General features: G+C 34.5%; 1 long non-coding RNA gene across 2 annotated transcripts; it reads right to left on the bottom strand.

Moving 5' to 3' along the window:
* Nucleotides 1–1,350: 1,350 nt before the first annotated feature.
* Nucleotides 1,351–3,928, bottom strand: LOC149193451 (uncharacterized). 2 transcript variants are annotated; one of them, XR_016254454.1, is made up of 4 exons: nt 3,474–3,928; nt 2,723–2,978; nt 2,433–2,592; nt 1,351–2,304 (listed from the first exon to the last, which is right to left on the bottom strand). It is a non-coding gene; the product is annotated as an uncharacterized LOC149193451 (long non-coding RNA). The 2 variants fall into 2 exon arrangements; XR_016254453.1 differs by having other exon boundaries at nt 2,723–2,920.
* Between the last annotated feature and the right edge of the window lie 15,095 nt (nt 3,929–19,023).

Here is a 19,023-nt window from a genome sequence, read left to right as displayed (position 1 = left end):
ATTACATCCAAAAGTGTTTTATAACTTATAATCTCAAAATTAAAGGAAATAGATCATAACCTATCCTCCTTGCTAAAGAAAGTACTTTCCCCATAGAGAGCACAACTATGACTAAGTACCTAATGTCTAAGAACAAGTTAAACAACATAGAACACAAAATGTTTCCTAAAATTACCTCAACTCTAGCCAAAACCACCTTTGAATCAAGCACGGATAGCATAAGGATGCCTAGTCTTTGCTAAACCATTCGGGAATAAGGGAAGAGATCATTTTAAAAATAAAGATAATATTAAAAATATTATTACCTCAAAATTTAAAGAGAAAATATGGTGTGATAAAAACATTTGAAGGAAAAATAAAGTTAAGATATTATAAAGAGATGTTAAACCATAATCTAGAATATCAAAAGTATTAACTGACAATAAGAACAAAATTTGTATGAGCTCCATGGTGAAAATAAGAGTTGGTCAATTTCCAAAATGCCTTTGGATGAGAAATTTTGTTACCATTGTGACATATGGTTGAAGATGAAAAACACTTGTAAAATGTTCAGAAAATATTGATATAAATCTCATTTTCAAGATATTTATGAGACACCAACCTTCCTAACCTCTTAGCTTAACAAAAGTATTTTGGAAAATTTGTGTTAATACTTTTTGAATAGGTAAATAAATTTAAAAAAAAAATTCATATAACCTTAGACCATCTTTAAATGTAATAACCAACTAAATTTTAATAAACATTTTTCTTCTTCATCATCAAAATTTGTAAATGATTATTATTTTATTTACTTTATAATTTTATATAACATATTATATTTAGCCCATATATCTTCATGTTAAAAATAACCTATACATCACAATCTCATTACAAATACAAATAATATCTTGTCATTATTAAATTTACAAATATTCTTTCAATGCTATTTTTATAATACAGTTAGCTATTGTGTTGTATCTCCAAAGATAATCCACAACTGCTACATCAATTTGGTATTTCTCGTTCGATTATCTTTAGATTTTTATCCTCTTATTTTGTTGGTTGAACTTGAATACAAGATAACAATCCCAGCCACAATTCGGTAGAAGGATTGTTTTTTATCTTTTTATTTTGTTTGTTGAACTTGAAGGCGTTAGGTGGCATTATGACGTAATAACCATCATTGTGTTCATTTCCAGCCACCCAGTAGCTTCGATATCCCTTATCTATGATCTAAGAAATAAAAACAGAAAATACCGAAAAAAAAATCATAATAATAAAATTAAAGAAATGTTTAATATTTTTTTAATTTAAAAAAAAAATAAACATAAAACCGATGCATTCTTCACAGTATAGTAATTTAAAACAAAATCCAAACATAAAGACCCTGTTTGCTTCATTAGCAATGATGTGTACAGTGCAAACGGGCTGGGGATGCAATTAACTACCAATTGACAGTAGGTGCAATCCAAACTCTCAACATCTCAGAAATGTATAAAGCTGGTGTTATCATGATACTTGTGTTCATGTCATCCCCCTCTAACTGCTGCAACTTTTAACAATATTATATGTCATCCCCCTGTAACTGCTGCAACTTTCAACAATATTATCACCCCTTCCATGGGGTGAAAGATATCTTTGCCTTCATTTTTGTTTTGAATGGACACATGATGAAGGAAGTTGATCAATTCCATCATCCATATGTCATGCCCCTGTAACTGCTGCAACTCTCAACAATATTACCACCCCTTTCCTTGGGTGAAAGATATCTTTGCCTTCATTTTTGTTTTGAATGGACACATGACGAAGGAAGTTGATCAATTCCCATCATCCATGGCCGAGGGTGAGAAAATAATAACAGGATCTCGGGCCACCGAGTTCTCAAAAAAGGTATGGTCGTGGAATGGTATTTCGTGCAGATAAGACAACACACTAGAAGAGTGGTTGCCATAATCTTCCCCAGTTATTATAGGGTTGGAAGGTACTCTTTCCCCATCTATTGTTAACCCCTAGTTATTGGGCACTTTGAACCTTTCATATAATATTTGACAGAAAGAATTTCATCCGAGTTTGGACAGCTTAAAGCACTACTGGAACATTACTTGACCTCAATTGTATTTAGCGATGGGTACTTCTGTTCCAACAGGATTGTCTAATTGCAGACGCCTTAAATGGATCCAGATTCCATGTACCAACTTGTTGAGAGGGACCATTCCAGCAAGAATTTGGTCGTGCAGAGAGGGACCATTCCAGCAGAATTTGGTCGTGCAGAGAGGGACCACTGAAACGCACGCCTCTAGCTGGTCCTTCTCTTACGCATTTTTTCTGTGAAACGAAATCAAAACAAAAAAATTTAACCTGCTCGGATTTTCTGTAGAGATTGTTAGACAAAGGCCCTAATCAATTGGAGTTTGTTAGACAAAAGCCCTAATCAAACCAGACTGCTCTTTTACCTTGAAAATTATGAAATAACCACACCAGAGTAATTGGTAGGCTCTTAAGGCTTCTCATGCTGTTGTGAGACAAATATACTCTGCAAATTCCACCAGATGTTCCAAATCTTCATGATTGAAACTTCCTCAGAACTGCTTCAAAGATTCCTCAGATCAACAGCTGCACGATTATTATAATAACAAGCAACTGAGTAAGATCTGTGATCAATTGAGGGAATGAAAATCCACTGCACACATTAAAATTCTAATTCTAAGGTCATTGAAAAAGTGCAAGGTACCAGGAATTTCACCTATCAGTGCATTTTCCATTAAATCCAGCAGCTTGATACGGTTAACCCAAGATTCTGGCATGGTGGCCAAGAAGTAATTACAATGATGGAGACTGCTAAGGAAGCTGGAAATGCTGTGTCCAAATTTCCATGGAGCAGCAAGCTGGATACAGTTGGCAGTGGAACGAGCAGAGAAAACTGCCATAGATGCTGAAAAGGCTGTGTCCAGATAGCCATTGAGTATCAACTGAAGCTTCGATAAAAATAGTCAAAGATCCTAAAAGATTGGCGAAGAAGTGATTAAAAAGAGCTGAACTGCCATAGAAGTTTCTGCTGATGTCTTGGACACCTTGACACTTTGTAAGTGCATTTATTTAAGGCTGACGGTATTCTGCCTAACAAAACTGGTATTAACGTAATCCTGGTATCCATTGAATGGATCCATAAACACTATCCAAATTTTACAGATCTGGGGTTAAAGATGAGTTCGATCTAAGTGAATCTAACTCAAAAATTTGACGGAGAATCAAGATGGCTTCAGCAACCCAAACAAGTTGGAATACTTCCACTAAGACCATTAAAAGTATGGACCTTCTCAATCTTTTATATATGAAAGCTTCACCTTCATTAGCGAGTGCTTTCGAAATAAAACCCCATAGCAAACTAAAACTGAGGTCATGAATTTCCAGGAGCGCTTTAAGCTACACAAACTCCGGTGGAATTCTTTCATTGTCAAATATTTTTTATAAAAAAAATTCAGAGTGCACAATACCTTGAGGTTAGCAAGAGATGGGAACAGAGCACCTTCCAATGCTATTTGGGAAAAGATTAGGTCAACCACTTCTCTGGTGTGCTGCGTACACCAAATACCATTCCAGGGGCATGCGTTCTGTGAGTTCTCAGCAGTAAATTTCGATATCGATCCGGTTGAATCAGATTTAGCGGTCTTTCTGAAAGACAAAATACCCTCCCTTCTCTTATTTTCTCAACCCACACACATCCATGGATGATGTGAATTAACACACTTCCTCCAGCGTGCGTTCATTCAAACAAATTGAGGACAATAAAACCTCGATCCATGTGGTCATAAAGATGATCATCTAAACGATCTTGTTGATGATGTGAATATGGCTTCTCAGAGAGACCGAAAGTTGCAGTAGTTACAGTGGTTGCAACCATGGCGGAGGCCATGGCCACAAACCTCCAACTACATTAAGGAATGCGTTCTATGTGTTTGTGTGTGCATAAATAGATACATATTCCAGAAGGACTCTGTCCTGGTGGAAAAATGAATGGTCCACATTCACTTGGATCACCCGGAATTAGATAAGGTGGGGTTTGGTGTAGAATGTTACTTTTCACCCACACCTCAAATTGCGGAAGAAAACCCATTGCTTAACTATAGCTGAAGGGACGGCGGCTTTATTTCGGGAAGTATATTCCAGTTCCACTTGAATTCCCTGCTCACGGAATTTGAATAGTAGATATGATTCCAAACTTCTTGTCTTTTTCCATTATGACGGTGAAATTCCACCTTGAAAGTGGATTAGTCTTAAAAAGTCGATATGGCAACCAATATCCCATTTAAAGTTGGTGTCTTAAAGCGTCACTAATATAATTAGTGTCACTGCGTCCAAACCAGCGATGGAAATCGATGGTAAATTATTATGCAGGAGATTAATATTTTTTAAAATTGAAATTTAATGAAATATTTTTTATTAAATTGTAAATTTTAATGGTTTAAAATGTGTTTTTAAATTTAAAAAAAAAGAAAGAAAGATATTATTTTAATAAGGTTAAAGATAATTTATGGGACTTCTTCATCTGCTTGATGTATTATGTTATTTTTTTGTGAAGCTTCACACCTCTCCCTAAATAGATTATCCCAAGAGCTAACTGCCAGCATATCTGCATAACTTTTCCTGTTGTCTTTGAAGGCCTCACATTCTAAAACGAAATGCTTTTCTGTTTCCACTTTTACGGAAGAACAAAAAATGCATACTCTTTCATTCCACATTTTTTTTGGCCTTTTCCAACGCAATGTTTCACAACGGAGTTGATGAGAATTAGTCCTCGAGTGAGCAATAAGAATTTTGGCTCTCCAAGAGATATTGACCTCTATGTATGCTTTTGGTGATGACTATGAGTTAGATTAAACACTTCAATATAGTACTTTTTCTTTCTCCCTAGCTCCTTATCCCAAGTACACTTGTAGAACTTATCCATAACAAAAGTTTTTATCTCTTTGTTGTTTATGGGACATGTGTTCAAGCAAATATCCCATTTACTAAACCTTTTGTTATTATGTTGCATCCAAGTTTTTTTCTATTGCACAATTTGTCACTAAAGACAACCTTAGGCCATCTACCCTCTTCCATTTGCTCAATTTTTTTTAAATACCTTATGACTCGCACCATAGAAATTGCTTCAATAGGAGCAAACCCTGTTTTACTTAACAAGATATCAAACACTTCTGAATTTTCTCAATTTGTCTCTGTACATGTTGGATGTACTATTGGCCCATATAGTTCACAACCATTGAGAATCATTGGAATCACTAGAAGCCCAAAAAGAGTTTGAATGGTTTTCCAGTCTCATAACTTTGTCTCTCTACACCTATTTTGAAAAGCATAAAATGCTTTTCAACCCCCCAAAGTTCTTTTCTTTCTACAACCATCCCAACATAGATTTTTGTTGAAGTCAATTTCGAGGTATTTGTAGTTTGCAAGCTTAGATTTTTGTTGAAATCAATTTCTAGGTATTTGTAATTTGCAAGCTTAGATTTTTGTTGAAGTCGATTTCCAGGTATTTGTAATTTGCAAGCTTAGATTTTTGTTGAAGTCGATTTCTAGGTATTTGTAATTTGCAAGCTTAGATTTTTGTTGAAGTCAATTTCTAGGTATTTGTAATTTGCAACTTCTTCCAAAGTGTTGCCTTCAAAGTAGAACTTATGCTAGTTAGCAATCAGAATAAGGTCATCTGCATACAAAAGAAGCCTTATAACAAACTTGCCCAAATATTTGATTTTTTTTTGTAGATTATATAGCTGAAACTTAAGATTCTCATAAATCTTTACCCAATAGGAAAAAAAAAACAAAAAAACAAAAAAAAACACAAATATCTAACAATTAAACTATTGCAATTATTTATTAGGAGGAGATTCATTAATATATTTTTTTTGGGGTGAGAATTTAAAAAAAAAGGTAATAAAATAAAATAGATTATTAAATTAACTGAAATATAATTTTGAAATTCTTATTTTGAATAATTTTCTGTGGTTTGGGTGGGGTTTAGTTCCCTCAAGTCATAGGGTCAAAACTCAGGGGTTAGGATGGAAACCACTTTTTGGGAATTCGCAAAAAACCTTACTATGGATGGCTCAATGTTCTTCAATCTTATACAAAAATTAATCTAGACTCATGTAATCACAACAACCACAACAACAATAATAATAAATTTTATATAATTTTTTTATTTAATTACTTTTAATAAACATATTTTTATGATAAGAGTAGAATTTTATTAAAAAAAATGATTATAATTTATTTTTTTAAATAATGATATAATTAATATTTATATTATCATCGATTTATTTTAAATAAATGATATTTTCTATAATAATCTAAATTTAAAAATTTTATTAAATAGAATTGTAACAATTTGATTCAATCAAATAAATTATTTTTAATAAAAATCATTTGACAATTTATTACAATTCAATTACTCTGGAAAATTATGATGAACCAAATACTTTTAACAATATATTTATTTTACATTTCAATTTACTCTCTTTACAAATAATTTTTTTATACACAAGATAAAAAGAATATTTACCATTAATGACAAATATTCCTACATCATTTTGACAGAAAATAAAATCTACGTTCAACTAACACTCCACAATACTTTTGACACTCCAACTACCGTGGATACCTACGACCACAAATTGCACAACGACCAAGTTTTGATAAGCCAACCATGATGTATCGTTGTCATTTAAAATGCAATAATTTTGAGAAATAATTGCTATATTGAAAGTTACACAATATTTTTATATTATATGGTAAAATATATCTAAATTAAATTAGTTTAGATTTATTTTAATTTTGAATTTATTAAATTTTATGAGGGATTTTTTTGGTATTTGGCAGTTCTAGAATTTAAATGAATCTAAGTTGATATTATATAAATTTCACAATTTATAGAAAAGTATTTTTATTTTTATTTAATTAAAACCTTGATTTGATCTCTATCAAATATTCATAGTAATGTTTTCAGGAGTAGTGGGGCTAGAGGGTTTAGATATATCTTAAAAGTATAACTTTTTTTATTCTACATTTAATTTAAAAAATATTATTTAAAATAAAATACTTATAAAATATTTTGATCGTGAAATAAGTTATGGTTTTTGGGCATGTGGTATTGATAATTTATTGTAAAGAGGGGATGAATATACATGGTTAAAAATATTGTTATATGGTAACATAAGCATTAAGTTTTTATGCGCTTATTAACTAAATTTATATATGGTTACAAAATCATTATTAATCCATTGCCCATTATTAGTTTATCATTGACCAATACAACTTATAATGTTTAACTTTGAAGCTTCTAATTCATATTGTTACAAGAAAGAAATTTGTTTAGGTGAAATCACATTCAGAAATATATGGTCTACGCGTTTCAAACCCCTCCAGGAAAAAGATGGAGAATTTGATTCAAGCCTGTAATTAAATAGTGTAGAGATGCAAATAAATTACCATGACTAAATTTCTAACAAGAAGAAATGTAATAACTAATATTTCCAATAAATTTGTCAAAAAAAAATAATAAATGATCCCAATACTACTATTCAAATGAAATATCTAATGATGATGATGATAATGATTAACATCCACTAAGACTAATATGGTCTAATGGACCTTAAGAAAGAAGCAGTTAATTGGGGTTATTTAAAATTTTATTTTTGTGCTAAAAAAAGGAGGGAAAGAAGCATTCTGAGGTCACTATAGTTTTGTTGATTGAACAAGTCGAGGAGGTTGGGCATGGGGAAAATGTTTTGGAAATGAGCGTGGATATGAGTAAGGGTCAGACAATTCAAGAGAAAGTGCTTTTCATCTTCGAATCTCTTAGTATCACAAAGGAGGAATATTCTCTCATCTGAAGGTATCTTGGGAATAGACCAACATCTGGTTTCACTCCCGAGATCATGAGAATTAGTTCTAATCCTTGCAATATTCATTCTCTTCTTAGCACTAGTTAAGATAGAAAGGTAATTATGGTTAGCAAGTGTGGGGTTGATAACCTCCTTATAGTATCTTAATTTTCTTTTCCCCTCTTGCTCCTTATCGCTCCACAACCCTTAAATTTGGAAGTGTAGAAAATTTGTGATAGGATAACCCGATAATGCAATATAAATCAACGCATAATACTATAACCTACTTCTACTATCAATTTGCCGAAGCTTAAAGATCAAGCTGAACAATATAACTAGAAGAGGAAGAATCAATGGCACAATACACATGAAAATAATTTGGGGAAAGCCTCAGCTAAAAACCCAGACTATTGTATTATCATACATGGTGGAAATACATAGGAATTATACAAAGCTTTAGCTCTCACAGCTAGTCAGCTCTCAGTACAATCCTCATAGATGCTCACAGGGAATCTTGGCTTCTCTTCAGCCTTCCTCTCTACCCTCCAAGCTCCTATTTCCTTGCGTTATTCCTTGTGGATGATTTGCCTCTTACCAAGTGGAAAACCAAGCCTTCAAAACTGCGCAATCCTCAAGGATGAATCCTTGACTGCATGCATGAATTTTCTCCATGAGAAAACACATGCAACGGATAGTACACTATCCTTGAACATTTATCTCAACTAGGTCTTTCTCAGAATAGACATGCATGAGTTTCTGATGAGGGAATCTTCAGTTAACTAGAGTATCACTAGTTGAGTGGATTAATGCATCAATTGACTATTAACTCATTATTAGTTCCTCAAACAGTTTCGAACTAGTTTAATTGGACTTAACTCAGTAAACTGAGTTAACTAATTACAACTCAAATATAGCTCAATCTTATCTCCTTAATTTAATGGATAACTCTTGCATGACTTCAGAAAGACTTCTAACCTGAATTTCTCCAACTAATTAATTTAAAATAAATAATGAATTATTTCTAAGTAGTTGTTAAGACTAAATTCGATTTTATTTCACAATTTAATTCAAGGACAAATTAAATGGAATATTATTGTTGCCATATTTCAACACTCCCTCTCAACAAGAAAGGGATTATCTGCCACCCTGATCCTGTCTCTATGGAACTCAAATTTACACTTTGACAATGCCTTTGTCAAAATGTCAACATCTTGCTCCTCTATCAAAATATACTGCAACAACATGATCCTCCTCGCTTGTGAAAATCCACGGGCGACAATCTTGCTTTATGCTTCTCCACACTACCATCGACAGCTTGCTTTACCTTGTAAAGCCAACGGGAACTCACAATTGACTTGTTCTCTAGTCTCAGAACCACGTCCCAAACACTGTTACGAACTATGGAGTCATACTCCTCCACCATAGCATCAACCCAAATCGGCTGCTGCACTGCTTCCTCAAAGGAAGATGGCTCGGTCTCAACACATTCCCCAGCAAGGGCCATGTATCTAGTGTACCTCTCAGGTGACCTCCTCTATCTGCGCTGAGAAGATGGTGCTCCCACATTCTCTCTCGCATCCTCCAACAATCTGTCAGCTTCTCTTGTGCGCTTTCGTCCATCTCTGGAAGACTCTACTTGAGTGGATGTCTCCACTCCTGGAACCTCTGCATGCAGCTACTTTGCATCAGTCTGAGGCTCCTCCTCCTTAGGAACCAATAGTTCCTCCACAGCCTATAGTTGGAGCTCCCTCTCAAGGGAAACTTGCATGGCCTTCTGCTCATCAAACTTGAGATCTCTGTGAACCACTGTCCTCCGACTAGTAGGCAAGTACACCCGATAGTTGTGAGGTGTATCAGTGTACCCCACAAATATCCCCAACTTTGCTGTCAGCTCAAGCTTCTTCCATGCATCCTTTGTCACATGGCAATATACCGATGAGCCAAAGATCCTGAAGTGACCCACATCTGGTCTCTTACCGGAGAAAGCTTCCTCTGGTGTCTTCATCCCAATTATGCGATGTGGGCTTCTATTATGCAAATAGACCACTGTGTTGCATGCCTTAGCCCACAAGTGAAGTGGTAGGCCTTGGTCACGCAGCATTGCCCGTGTCGCCCCTACAATAGTTATGTTCTTCCTCTCGGCCACCCATTCTGTTGTGGGTTATGAGGTGTCGTCAACTCTCATTAATTTCTTCCACTGCATAGAAGTACTTAAACTCTTGAGAGACATATCCTCCACCATTGTTGCTTCTCAAGGCCTTGATCTTCTTCCCCGACTCTCTCTCGACCAAAGCTTTGAACTCACAAAACTTTGTGAAAGTTTGGTCCTTCTTATGCATGAAATAAATCCAACATTTATGAGAATAGTCATCAATGAAAATCACATAATACCTTTGCTTCGTTGTGGATGCCGTCGAGAATGGTCCACACAAATCAGTATGAACTCGCTCTAAGATAGCCTCTGCTCGACTGTCTCGATCATGAAAGGAAGATTTGGTGTACTTTCCCAAGGTACAACCTTTGCATGTGTCAACTTGATCAAGTTTACCTTTGCGAAGTCCTATAGATATCTGCTGCATTATCTTCAAATCCCCATGATGCAAATGGCCCAACTGCTTGTGCCACAACTCGCCAATGTCTTGGCTTTGCACCAATTATGCTTTCGTACTCAATGTTGCACAATCATCTACCTCTAGTTTATAGAGATTCTTCACCCGAATCCCTATCCTCTTGGTCTGACCCGTGGCTATGTGTCTTAGGAACACCTTTCCTTTACTGAAGACAACATCGTAGCCTTTGTCCTCCAACATCGTGACCGATACCAAGTTCTTCTTCAGTCTAGGCACATACATCACATCTATCAAGGTGAGAGGAGCTCCATGCTCCCTCTGAAAGCAACTTTGCCCACTCCTGAAACACTATACCTTCCGTCGTCACCCATCTCTATGCGCATCTTAAGGTCTTTCTCATCCAAGGCACTGAATAATTTTGTATCAATGGTTATGTGGAATGAGGCTCCACTGTCAAGATACCAGACACAACCCATCATCAATGACACCATGCATGCGATGAGGGTAAAGTCCATTTTGAACTGAGAGGGTGATGCCTCACCTTTCGATCCTTCTGAGGATCCCTTCTTGGACTTCTTCAAAGGGAAATTAGTCGCATAATGTCCCATCTTGTGACAATTAAAGCATCTTACTTTAGACATGTCACCCTTCTTCCCTCCATGAGAAGAATTCGATTTGAAATGGGAAGCCTTCCCCTTCCCTTTCCTTGCCTTACTTGCTAAGGCCATATTTTCTTCATCATCATTCTTGGATGAAGAACCATCTTGTGTGCTCCTCCTAATCTCCTCCTGAAAAATATTTGACCACAATCGTTCCCAATTCAACAGTTTCTCCCTTCCATTCACAGAGTCCTGGTAGCTATTCCAACTCTTTGGAAGGCCAAGGAGAGCGAGGCTCACCATATCATCATCGGCAGTAGTTATTCCCACACTGCCAAGCTCATCTCTGCAGGTGGTGAGCTTGTTTAGATATGTGGAAATAGTATCGCCCTTCTCCACCTTGATTCTTCGAAGTTTATCCTTGAGCACCAATTTCCTCTGGTCGCTACTATTCTAGTGGAGGTCCTTCAATGTCTTCCACATTGAAAATGGAGTATCCTTCCCATGGAGACTTGAGACAATATGGTCTCGAACTCCCTCAAGGATGACCCGTCTCGCCTTTGCCACACACTTCTTTCACTCGGCCAAATCTTGTGCATTAGTTGAAGCTGGCTTTGGGATTTCTTGATCAATGAATTCCTTCAAGCCATTGTCTTCTAATACAACCTCCATTCTATCTTCCCATGCTATGTATTTCGACCTACCTTCCAAGGCATACTCGAGTCTCAAGCCATAGAACCCCATTGGCCAACCTTTAAGTATGATATGAATTTGATTTGCATCTGCAACCCCGAACTTAAAACTTCGAGTTCTCTTCTTAGTATACTGTTCACAGCTCTGATACCATGTAGAAAATCTGTGATAGGTTAACCCGATAATGCAATATATATCAAAGTAGAATACTATAACCTACTTCTACTATCAATTTGCGGAAGCTTAAAGATCAAGTTGAACAATATAACCAGAAGAAGAAGAATCAATGGCACAATACACATGAAAATGATTTGGGGAAAGCCTCAGCTAAAAACCCCACACTATTGTATTATCATACATGGTGGAAATACATAGAAATTATACAAAGCCTGAGCTCTCACAGCTATCCAGATTTCAGTACAACCCTCACAAATGCTCACAGGCAATCTTGGCTTTTCTCCATCCTTCCTCTCTGCCCTCCAAGCTCCTATTTCCTTGTGTTGTTCTTTGTGGATGATTTGCCTCTTACCAAGTGGAAAACCAAGCCTTCAAAACTGCGTAATCCTCAAGGATGAATCCTTGACTACATGCATGAGTTTTCTCCATGAGAAAACACATGCAACTGATAGTACAATGTCCTTGAACATTTATCTTAATTGGGTCTTTCTCAGAATAGACATGCATGAGTTTCTGATGAGGGAATCTTCAGTTAACTGGAGTAGCACTAGTTGAGTGCATTAATGCATCAACTGACTATTAACTCACTATTAGTTCCTCAAATAGTTTGGAACTAATTTAACTGGAGTTAACTCAGTAAAATGAGTTAACTAATTAAAACTCAAATATAACTCAATGTTATCTCCTTAATTTAAGGCATAACTCTTGCATGACTTCAGAAAGACTTCTAACTTGAATTTCTCCAACTAATTAATTTAAAATAAATTAATTAATTATTTCCAAGTAGTTGTTAAGACTAAATTTGATTTTAATTCACAATTTAATTCAAGGACAAATTGAATTGGAATATTTTTGTTGCCATATTTCAATATCAAGTAATGACATTTGTAATATTATCCTTATCCCCCAAGATGATATCCTCCTTTATCTCCCAATGATCGAGCTGGGGCTTGGCATCCTTATGCCACCCTCGCTTGAGCCGAAGGTGGTTTTGACTAGAGTTAGAAGCAATTTTTGAGAGTCTGTTGGCTTCCATGTTATACAACTTCTTCTTCTACATCAAATACCTAAACATAGTCATGCACTCAATGGGGGAAATTCTAGCCTCAATTAAGAGAATATGGTAGGGAATATTACCTTTAATCTTGAGGTTGTAGGTTATGAATTTCTTTTAGACCATTTCAATATTTCTCCTCGAATCTCTAGATAGACTACAACCCCACACATCACATCCATATAAAATAACAAGTGTGAATACTCCAAACCCAAAGATCAACCATCTTACAATTGTTTTCAAGCTCATAGTAATCTTTCCAACCTCCTATAATCCTTTTATCAATGTTATAGTTCCAGTTGAGCTGATGGTGGATGTCAATACCTAAATATTTGTAAGAAGAAACATTCTCTAAGTAATTGTTATCATAAATGAAATTATCATAGGAAATATTTTTGGATTTAATAATCATAATTTTAGTCTTGTTAGTATTAATAGTCATACCCATCTTAGAATAGAAATCGTGGAGGGTTTGAAGTTGCTTATTGAGATTGTTGGGACTCCTCGCAAAAATAACAATATCATCAGCATAAAGGAGAAGAGTAATGACTATGTCAGCGAGCTTGGGTCCTTCACACCCAACAACTTCTAAGCATTCCTCAAGCTTGTCAATGTAAATGCCAAAAAGGGTAGGGGATAGGGGACACCCTTGCTTAACACTGATGTTGCATTTAATATCAGTAGACCAACACTTGGTGGTCTTAAGCTTGGCAATAACATTATTGTATAATCTAATAACAACGATACTTAACTTGGGAGGAACCATTATCTCATCAAGCCTTTGCCATAACTTCTCTTGAGGAACCATGTTGAAACCTTTTCTAAATTCAACAAAACAGCAAAAGGGATTAGTCTTACTGTTATAACAATCCTCAGTAATGGTCCTAAGAGTGACAAGGTGGTCGATCGTAGAGTTATTCCTTATAAAACTTGCTTGCCCAATAGATCTTTTACCATGCATTTCAATCCAAGTGCTAATCTAATTTTCCATAATGAGCCCATACAGCGTGGCTAAAATGTGGTTAATCATGATAGTCTTATAGTTAGAGGGAACTTTTTTATCTCCACTTTTAAATATATGCACGATAAGGCTTTGCATCCACAACTCAGGGAAGCCTTGTTTAACTGCCAAGTTGAGGAGATTGAGCATGTGTGGGGTAAGTATGGACCTCCCAATTTTGAGAATTTCAGCTTGGTACCCTTCAATGTCCCTAGCTTTCCCTATAGCAAGCTTCTTAATTCTGGATTCCACGTCATCCAAAGAAAATGTATCTCCCTCTATAGAAGTGATTTTGATATAGCTCATAATATCTGAGGAGTCACAAAAATTCCTAAAATAAACATCCCATTCAAAGAAAAGAATTTGAAAAATAAAAAAAATACAAATAAAATAATGCAAAGACAAAAAATAAACTAATTATTAACATATTCATAATTTAAAACAGTTAAATATTAATGTAAATCTACTCAAGTATATAATATAATTTACATATTAAAAAATCTAAGTTCAAAAAATATTAACAATAACTAATTATGTTAATCTATATTTAATAATAACAAATATATGAATAATTCCTGAATATATATATATATATATATATATATATATATATAAGAGAAGAATTAAACAATATCAATAAAAAAAACTAATTAGAATAATGTAAAACTACTAAAGAATATCTCTTAATTTATCTATTAAGGAAAAAAAATGACTAATATTATTAACCTAGATTTATTTATCAACTAATTAAATTTCCATATATATATATATATCTATATATATAATTTCAAATAAAGAATAACTATAAATAATATAATAAAAGTTAAAAAGAAAAATAAAATATGTATAGAATAAAATAATTAGACAATATTAAAATCAATATAAATATAAAGAAAAATATTGATGGCAAAAGAACTAGAAAAATATATTAATTGAGTGGAGTCCAGAGTCTCTCTCTAGCCTATTATGGAAAAGACGTTGTAAGGTTACGTTATGTTATGTGATGTTATGTTATGTAAATATTTTGTCTTGTCAAATTAAATAACGATAGAAATAAAAATAAAATACAATTAATTTTTATTATTATTTATAATTATTAATTAAAACATTTTGACTAGGTCAAATTACATAAAAATAGAAATAGAATAGAATTAATAATTATCAATTATCAATTATTAATAATTAAACCATCTTAGATCTATCTCAACTCTGGATCTACCAAGCGTTGAGAGGGATCAAATCTCTTGAGGTGCAAACCTCTTTTAGAGTGAAAAGAGATATTAATTATAAAAAGAAAGTAGGAAAGCTAAGACCAAAATAAATAAATAATATAATATAATATAAAGAAAGAAAACAAAAGAGAGGAAATGAAAAAAAAGAACCAAAATGCAAAGAGGACAACAAGAAACGGAAAAGAATGAAGATCCCTATCAAGACAGACTAGGGATCCAACATCTATTCATCTTCTATCCATCTTCCCTATTCAACGTCTTATATATTTTATCAATTTCAATAGTCTCCCTCAACTTTGGGAAATGGAAATAATTAATCTTAGTAATGACCTGGGACTCTTCTATACAAATGTGGCGTTTAGTCTTATCCACATGTTTCACCAAAGTTGATGAGAAAGTTCTACAATTTTTTAAGTCAATTGTATGTTCTTTAATCCTTTTATTTATGGAATGGCCAGTTTCGCCAATATAAGGTGTCCCACAAGAACATGTGATTACATAAACACCCTTCATATCCTTCGGGTACACCTTGTCTTTGATAGATCTTAGAGAGCTTCAAATGGTATTCACGAGCCTAAAAGTGGAAGGGGCATTATGCTTCTTAGGGATCCAAGCAATCCTATTGGTGGTCACTTAGATAAAGAGAAGAGGAACACTAGGGACCAAACCTTTGGGCTCTTTATTTATTCTATGACCTTTGTTATCCTTTAAGAAATCCTTGATACGTTGGTGCTTAGTATAGCCATTATTTCCAAGCACCTTAATAAGATGGGTTCTTTCATTCTCTAGGTGAATTTCATGAGAAACCCTTAAATCACGAGTTGCCAAAGTGTTGAGAACTCCCAATGTTTTAGCAGGATAATGATGGGACTTGGCATGAAAATATTTCTTTATGTGAGTCTTCTTATTAAAGACCTGGTGAGAGAAAGAACTATCACCTTTCTTAGAGATAAGAACATCAAGGAAAGGAATATTACCATTGATTTTTATCTCCATAGTAAACTTGATGGAGTTAGACTGATTGTTAAGATGTTGAAAAAAATAATCCAATTTTTCACGACCATGAGGTGAAATGAAGCAGGTATCATAAATGAAATAGAAAGCACAAAGTTTAAGAAAGCGAAACCCTTTTATTAATTCAGACCTAAGCCTTCTCACACTTTCTCACTGCAAATACATCACAATGTATCCCATTATATAACTATGGGATCACTAGACTCGATGGACATAACAACATGGAAGATACATACTTTGACCTAGCTACAACTCACTTACATTGGAAAAAATTACTTCTAGAACAACAACTGGTAACCCATATATCTAAGAAGACAACTCAGCAAACCTATCACAATACTAGACACTTCCATTTCTACATTATTCTAACATCCCCCCTTAATGGAGAAATAGATTTTCTATAATATAAATAACAATGTCTGTTGGTCTAAGTCTCACCTAGGCTTACAAATATCATTCAAACATTTCATTTTGACTTTCTTTGCTTCAACATATTGTTGAAATTTCTTTTGGACTTGCTTCTCCAAACTCCAACGCTTTCAACCTGTTTAGTCTTCTTCCTAATCGAGGTCATGAACAATAGATATTGCTTCTTATTACAACTAGGATGATGCCAATACATTTCAACTCCTTTTTCAACAATTTCATTTTCATCATCAATTGTTTCATGTTTACTTGACTATTGCCACATCAGTTCATAATAATATATGATTTCCTTTGGTCTCCAATGCATTAAAATACTAGGAACTTATTCAAATGTATCCACCACTATTTCCATTTCTATGTCATCTAAATTATTTATTGATTCACCATTTTTCTCATTTTCAAGAGCCTTCGCCATTAAGCATGTAACACCAGCTGCATCTTTTAGACCTTCATCAATCTATTCAAACGAATTTTGAAGTCATTCTTCAATAAGCTTTATCTCTTCATCATAATCAAGTTTGACATCTTCAAACTTGTTTATTCCTCTAACAGCTACTACAATTTCCTATTCATGTTCTTCCACTTATCATCAAAAGGAAACAACAATTTATCAACCAATTTATTTTCAAAGATCACATGAAATTCATTTTCATAACTCAAATATCTATTATCAAATTTAATTGCAAATTCATCAGTTGTTGTTGAGTCATCCACAACTTTTTCCTCTGTAATCTCTCAACCAAGATGTAGATTTGTTACTAAATATTCACCTTCACCTTCATTAGTTTCCTCAGTGCATTCCATTTTGGGTTGATTCAAATCTATATTTATCATTTCATATTCCACCTCAACCCTACGATACTTTCTCCTAAATTGTTTTATTTTACTTTTCCTACCCATAATTTCCTTCTCCTATCAATAATGCACCAGATGAATAGGCGGAACAATCCTAAAACTAGACTAACCTGGTAAAATTCAAATCTCTATAAGAATGAAAGAACAAGGCCTTCCACGTCCAACAACTATGCCTCACAAGAAGCACCTCAATCACAATTGAGCAATAAGCAACCACATCAAGTCACATGACTTCACTTTGTAGTTGACATAAAAACCACTAGGAAAGCGCTTACAATGAACAAGCTCATTATTACATATTCTCACAACAGATACCACATTCTCCTGTGGTTGAGTTGTCTATTACTTTTCACATGAAATAAGCATAAGACATATCTTCATCTTACTTTGTTGCATTCAATAAGTGCTCAAAAGTATTAGCCAATTGCGTTACCTCCTACACAAGTCATCAACTTAATGGAGGTTGATCTCTGAGACTCCTTAATGCACCAAAAACACACCACACCATTCTTCCACAATGTTCATGAGTTTGAGCCCCTTCCATAGTTGCACAAGTAGTCTTAGTAATGCCTCACAGACAAGCATCATAGAAAGAATTTATCTCTCCTTGGCACGATGGATGGCAGATCTCCTTCACAACAACTCGGCACAGACTACCTTAGATTCAACTCACCTTCACTTGCCACCAATCGACTCTCAAATGATCCAGCACTTGCGTTGATAGATCAGAGTTCTTTGAGTCTTATGATAGATCAGTAGACAAACCCTCCACACAATGCTAACATATCTCGACTAGTATCACAAATTAACAGCTTCCTGAACCTGAAATTACTTAAACAAATGAAGTTTGCAGTTTCAAAGAAGTCTGCAAAACCCGCGGCTCCTGCTCCCATGTCAAAAAAATAACACCCTCCACCTTTATCGTCCAAAACTAAAACTCACAAAGAGGCGTGCACAAAAAGAACCAGGTAGAAAGGACTATCGGTTTATCGAGAAAATCTTAGACAAACAAATTCTCCAATAGATGTTGCATACCAGAGCTTGTATCAATCATTGAAGCATCGAACCCTACATTGTTGTTGCTAGATCCATGCCAATAGAAACGTGGCTCTATAGATTCCAAGAGGAGAGCAGTAAATGGTGTCTTTCTTCAACAATGGTTGTTCCAACGACAACAAACAACAGACAATGGGAAGATTTTCATCTGCACAAGGAAAGAGTGTAAAATGATCTCACTTAAACCTCAGATCTACCACTTTAATTCATCTTGCGTTCTTTGCCTCATACTTTTTCTAATCCATGCAAAAAGAAGAACAACACCACTAATTTGATCCATGCTTCCACTCTTTTATTTAAAGAGAAAGATATCCCAAATGTTTTAATAGACCCACTTAAAAAAGTCTCCAAAACATTCTCACGAATGGTGCTTTAATGCCATTGTGTAAATGTATTAACTTGATTTTTTTTCTTTTTATTAAATAATCGACCCTTCTTATCTTTTTTCTTACAACACTCATCGTTATGCACAACTTCAATCTCCACATGCA

Source organism: Pinus tabuliformis, chromosome 2_2, assembly GCF_031772625.1.
Source record: "Pinus tabuliformis cultivar Carrire ecotype Pingquan chromosome 2_2, CPIR1, whole genome shotgun sequence".
NCBI lineage: Eukaryota > Viridiplantae > Streptophyta > Pinopsida > Pinales > Pinaceae > Pinus > Pinus tabuliformis.
The sequence above is the reverse complement of the archived record's forward strand: the minus strand, read 5'-3'. Positions and strand labels throughout refer to the sequence as shown.